This window comes from Solanum tuberosum, unplaced genomic scaffold, assembly GCF_000226075.1.
Source record: "Solanum tuberosum cultivar DM 1-3 516 R44 unplaced genomic scaffold, SolTub_3.0 scf00280, whole genome shotgun sequence".
Lineage (NCBI taxonomy): Eukaryota > Viridiplantae > Streptophyta > Magnoliopsida > Solanales > Solanaceae > Solanum > Solanum tuberosum.
Window position 1 is genome coordinate 384,302 of NW_006239205.1, and position 6,732 is coordinate 391,033.

At 31.6% G+C, this 6,732-nt stretch overlaps 1 pseudogene; it reads right to left on the minus strand.

Moving 5' to 3' along the window:
* The window catches only part of LOC102590698 (germacrene C synthase-like), an 11,993-nt pseudogene extending 11,706 nt beyond the window's left edge, over nucleotides 1–287 (minus strand).
* Nucleotides 288–6,732: the final 6,445 nt, after the last annotated feature.

Genomic DNA, 6,732 nt, shown 5'->3' on the forward strand with positions numbered 1-6,732 from the left:
AATTAGTTTATAATTAAGTTAATTATTTTATTTCATTGAAATCAAGAAGCTCGTTAATTAATTATATTTATTCATCCTATCTAAGTTTTAGCCAAATTCACTAGTGAAATACATTGATCAAATCAATAGTTCATGTGGTTATATTAAATGACCAAAACGTGGGCCTCTTTTACAAGTTCAGCAGCCCATCTCTTTTTCCAATTCCTTTTCACCTTTCCAAACCAATTGGAAATTCCCCACAACCCAGGCCCATCCTCTGTTTCAGCCACAACTCCAGCAAATCCCATATGTTACAACACCAATGGCCCCAACGATCCAGCCCAATTCCCATCCGACCCGGTCCACCAATACACAAAAATAACCCCAACATTACAATACCCACCAAACACACAATACGTATAGCAACACCCAAAACAGTACCCTGTGTTTTTCCCCATTCCAGACGCGACAAAAGTCGAAACCCAGCGATTCCAGCTCTATTTTCAGCAAAGGGTCGTCCTTGCAGTTGTGAGATGAGGCCACGTCGAGCTCCAAGGACGATGGGAATCGATCCAGCCGTCCATCCTCCATTCCTTTTCCGGAATGAAGTTGAAATTTCAGAAAAAAGCTTGTTTTCCCCTTAATGGTGTAAGTTTTTTTTGAGGATTTGAATTTCAAATTGGGCCCTTCTATCCGGATTTTCATCCGTTTTCCCCCCATTTTTCGGAATCATATTCTCCCTTCTATATAATTGTTTTTGTTCACTGTGGGAAGGGGAGGATTTTTTTTGGGAAAAAAAATATAGAAAGTTAGCCGAGCTTTACTCACAAAGGCATAGTTTACAGGAGGTTTTGAGGAACACTCGATTTTACGTTTTGATAAATTATTGGAAAAACTTTCTAGTTCAAGGTTCTGGGAAGATAGTTATTCGGGTTTCATTTAGTTTCTCTTGGTGTGCTGTTGGAACTCTTGAAGTTTTGTGTGTGGTGGTGGAAGCTCTCACGGCTAGCCTCGTCCCGTCCCCGTTCGCTGCTCGGAAAAGGTAATATCTCTTTTCTTCCGCGTCTTGTTTAGACTTTGGATAAACCTGTTTCTGTGGAGTTCTTTTTTTTTGGGGTTTCATTTTGTTCTAATCTTATTTTGATTAGAATACTCATGGATGAAAACTTGTTTAGTTTGAATACAAGTGTTTAAATTACTCCCGAATATGTCATGCTTACGTTCTTGAGCGATCCCTTTTTTAAAAACATTTTTTCTGTATCTAATGCTAGTATTGATTCAAAATGTTGCTGATTCGTATTCAATGTTGTTGTTTCCCCTGCTTGCTCTAGTTTTTGCTTTTGCTTATTCCTCTTATCAAATCCTCTGCTTGAATCTCGTCGAACCCACTTTTCTCCACCCCTGCCCATTTTAAATTTATCTTCACTTGTCTATTTTTTTTTTAGCATGATTTGATTTATGTTTTCTGTCGAAGTTAATATCCTAAATGATCTCTCAACTTAGATATTTATGTCAATAAAATCACTCAACAAATTTATCATCATTAAGAGAAATCTGAAATGACAAAATAATTTACTTTTTTTATAGCATGTAAATATGAATTTCACAAATAAATAAATTTTTAAAACCCATTAAAACTTTTGACGGATATACTTTTTTTTACTAAGTAGGCGTTACTTAAAGGCGCATAATGTTGCTGCCAATTTGATTAAACTATTATAAAAAATGGAAAGATGTCTTTTAATGATATAATTTCCTAATTGGATTAAATTATTATAAAATAAAAAGATGTCTTTTAATGATATAATTTCCTTTTTTTTATGTTGATAGATTTGAACGGGTTATTTCAATAAAACGACGACACTAATTAATTGTTTATCTAATTTATAAGCATATTTTATTAATACCAAAAAAAATAATAATAAGTTTAAAGTGTATGCGGTACTTCATTTTATTTTATTTTCATACACCTATCATAATTATTGCAAAGGTTAAATACATAATAATATTACAATACCCAGTTTACTAATTAAGTTTGTTCTGCATTGTTTAAGCATGAGTATCTTTCTCTATAATTTTGCTCTTTTAATAACTTTTAAAGTTGCTTGTCACTTGCCTCTCCTTCAAATTACTACTATGTATTAAGCTTTGGGCCACAATATTGAAATGGTTACCATAGATATAGCAGTAGCCTTAATTTTCGGCAGTTGGGATCTTATACGTTGGAAATCTGGCATTCAATTATCAAATGCCATTGTGACTTACATGTCTTCTATCAACTTGTTTCTTTTTTTTGTAAGCTCGGACAAGTCTTTTCTTTTGGATCTAAAATTATTAGTGTTTAACGTCATGGAATTAATGTTAACAACTTAGTTTCCCCACTTCTCAAATCTTTCATTGCCTGACTGTTTAGCATGATGCGTCTTGATCAAGTATTTACTTCTTCTTCTTTTTCTAGCTAAGGATCGCGTTTAGTGTAGTGTGACATTGTTAGCTAAGCTACTGCCAGTTGTTTGCTATATTGATAAGTCGTGCTCCTTTTTGATACATTCATTATTTAGTGATTGGTTCAGATATATTATTGCGGGTTACTAATTCTCATTTTTGTGTTTGCATGTGAAATCTATCCGGGTCCTCTGGATCCCCTCCTTGTATTCCTCTTTGGGCCATGGAGGCCCAATTCTATTTTTATCCGAGCCAGCCTATTAAAAAATTGACGAACAGGTCCCAAAGTTGAAAGATGCCATATATCGAGAAATTGAAAGTTTGGGTTTTAAAAGGCCCACTCCTCTTTAAGAATTGTATTTTGTTATTATTGGGCCTAAGCCCTCGCCATTTTACTTACTATTACTTGTTAGTTCTTAGAACAGGTGAAAATTGGGCCAAAGGCCCAAAATGAAAATGGGCCCAAATACTGGCCCAGGCGGACAGAAAAAACCAGATTTGGGCCCAAATCTCTTTCCCTCCTTTATTTGTTGTGTTTATTTACTCGTCACTATCTGCTATTAGTCTTAAGGGTTTTAAAATTTTCAAATCCCCAAAAGACACCCATTTTGAATTAATTACTTAACCAATTATTCGTCTTTACTTGACTTAAATAATAAATAAATAATTTCACAAAAATTTTTCACTTAGATAATATTTCAATATTTCCCCCCTTTCCCCTTTAAAAATAATTCTAACTATAAAATAGTTCAAATTTTTGCAATTTAAGTTAAAGTCAAAATTATTTTAGCCAAATAAATTGATTGTTGGATAACCGCATTAGCGGATATTCTAGGTGCCTTAAAAACCTTCCTAGAATATTAATAGGAACCTCGAACCCCTCTTTAAATAGTTTTCAATAGATTTACTGTTTTAGTCTTTTGAAAACAATAGTTTTCTTGATTTTTCTTAAAAATTAAGTGGCGACTCTTAAACAAGTCCAAAATAATATTTTCCTAATAAAACAAAGTTGAAAAATAGTTTGAAGTTAAAGTTGTATTTGAACATGCGTATTTCAAAACAAGTGTTGTGAATCCCGAAGAGAATTGGTTTGTGAAAAACTCATATTAAAAAATTAGCCAAAAAATCGTACTTATAATATGCAACTAAACACTACTCTGAAAATATTTTTAGAAAAAAAAGTAATAGATTGCCCCCGGCCTAGAGTTGTTCGAAAAAGTCACTTACACATTGAAACTTTGGGGACAATCTATTACTCCCTTTATTTTGATTAAAATGAAATCAATATCCCTCAAAGTTCAGATAGTCAACCAATTGAATTACTATCCATTTGTCCAGAACTTTCACCTAGTTTGACTACCTAAACATTCATACGATTGGTGAGGGTTTGAACCTTTTTTTTTTTTTTAACAGCAATGAAGATTCTATTTCAAAGCAAAAGGTTACAGAGGAGGACCAAACCTTACCTCATGCAAGAGTAGCTAAATAAAGCAATTTTAGCTTCCAAAAATAAAGCAAAAGAGGAAGATCACAAATATAAAGCATGCAACCACCAACGGATGTGGTGAAGCAGATAAGATTGCTCCTTCCTTAACCAAAGATCTCGGGTTTGAGTCTGGGTATGAAAAAATTGAACGTTTTTTCCCGAACGGAGTCCTACTCAGCACGAATCCAAAATAGTCAGACTCTAATAATGAGTGTGAAAGCATTAGTTAATTGTCATTGCATTCAATGTTGTTATAGGCTTGAAGGAAATTTACAAAGAGTATTATTTACCTGTTGAAACACATATTTAGCAGCAATCAAGCTATATCGTTAATTAATTACATAAATATCCTCTCTTTTTTAAATTTCATACTTAAACTATCACTCACTAAGGAGAAAAAATGGGTTCCAAAAGCATTTCTGATTCTTGGCCTTTTTATGGCCATATTTGTAATGAAAAGCTCTGATGTTTTAGGGAGTTGGCTAAGACTTCCACCACTTTCGAAGAGGACTGTAAAATTATTTTGATCTTTCTAATTAGTGGTTCACTAAATTAAGTACTTAATGTTCCTTGCCTCTATAGGTGATGAGGCAATGGACAAAGAGCCACACAATAGATTAAGGATAATGCTAAATGGCCAGAAAATTTGGTCAGAATTTGGTCAGAATTTAAAAAGTCTATAATATCCTTTTTACTTTAAAATAAACTAATCTTTTTTCCATTTTTTAATTAAAAGATATTAAAGTTAAAAGGGTAAAAATGCTCAAAAAGATAAAATAACATAGTGTGAACTATGTTATTTTATCATTCTGCAATTTTCTGGCCAAAAAGATTTTTCCATAGATTATTTATGTGGATTGTGGAGCAATATATTAAAACTAGATATGGACCTCGTGTTAGCACAGGGCCCAACATATATTACGTTAATCAATTTCTTAACATGTTTTTATATATTAGAGTTAACCAAGGTTTTATATATATTTACAAATATATAGAGAGAGATTTTTTGAGTTGCTAATTACTGTGATTTATGGTATCTTTTTTACGTAATTTTCACATAATATATATTTCTCTTTTTGTGTTGATTTATGTGATATAAATGAAATTTCAAAAGTCAATCAATTTTTTTATAAATTCTTTTTGATATTTAAGTTATTAATTATTGTGATTTACAATATATTTTATGTATTTTATATAATATATCTCTCTCTTTATCCCAATTTATGTGTATAGATGAAATTTTGAGAGTTAACAAAATATTTTTATATCTTTTCAAATATTTTGAAGCTATTAATTATTATGATTTATACTACTTCTTACATAATTTTTTAATATATATAAAGTGATAAAAGACAAATTTTAAAAAAAGAAAACTTTAAGTTGCCAAACTACCCCTTGCTACAAGCAGGCATGTTGATGAAGAGTTGCCAGCTTGTAGCCTCATCTATAGTATAGTAATAATAATATATATACAAGATACGAGATCCGTGCCAGCATGGCCCAATATATATTATTTTTATTTTTATTTATGTGACACGGATGAAACTTGAGAAGTTATTCAAAATTTTATATGATTTTTAAAAATATTTTAAGTTATTAATTACTGTGATTTATAGTTTTTTTAAGCGATTTTGAGGTAATATATATTATTTCGTTTTTCCAATTTATGCGGCATAGATATAATTTCAAAACTTAATTATTTTTATGTCTTTTAAATTGTTAATTATTGTAATTTGCAGTACCTTTTACGTAATTTTTAAATAATTTTTGTTACTTCTCATGTCCCAATTTATGTGGTATTGATATAATTTCGAGAGTTAGCCAATTTAGTTTTTGTCTTTTAAATTTTTAAGTTGTTAATTATTGTGATTTATAATACTTTTAACGTCATTGTCAAATAATATATGTCATTTCCTCTAACCCATTTTTTGTGTCACTCGTAGAATTTTGAGAGTCAATTGATTTTTTTATATGACTTTTAAATATTTTAACTTATTAATAATTGTGATTTTGTCACGCCCCAAACCTGTACCCCGGATGTGGCTGACACTCGAGAACCATTGTTGGCCCCAAGCGAACCCTTGGTCTGGCTTACTTACTCAGTGAAAGACTTTAAGCATTATTATAATGATCAAATGCACTTCTACTCATTGTTTAATAAAATAACTTAGAGCGTTTGAAGGTCAAACATTCAACTTGGCCAAAATGGCAACTCCAGTCTTAACATATGAAATAATAATGTAAATACAACTGAACTACTGATTGTCTATGAAGCCTCTAAAACAAGAAGGGATGTCGGGACAAGACCCTCAATCATCCTAGCAAATGAAATACTAAAAGCAAATGATAAAAAGGAGCCCTCCGGAAAGCAAAGAGGCTCACCAACTGACTCTGAATGCTTAACTGGATCAACGAGGTGCTGGATGATGATCTTGGTTACCTGTGTCTACATCATAATAAGATGCAGGCTAAATGACATCAGTACATTGAATGTACGAGTATGCGAGGGGAATTCTAAAACAAGACATAAGCTTGAAAGAAACTGAGAACTTACCTGGCTCAACTCAACTCAACTTAATTAACTGAACTCATTTCAATATAAAGCAATATAAAACAAGTGCAATATAAAGAAAAGCTATTTAAAACATGTATGTCAACTCTGTGTATTTGGAAATACAAAAATACTCTGTATGTAAGCAAAGATACACATAGCTCTGAAATGTATGTAAAATACAAATAAACTGTGTATATAAGAATACAATTAATTATGTGGAAGTTTCTCTAACTGACAACCATCACTTAAGAGCTATAGTGATGATACA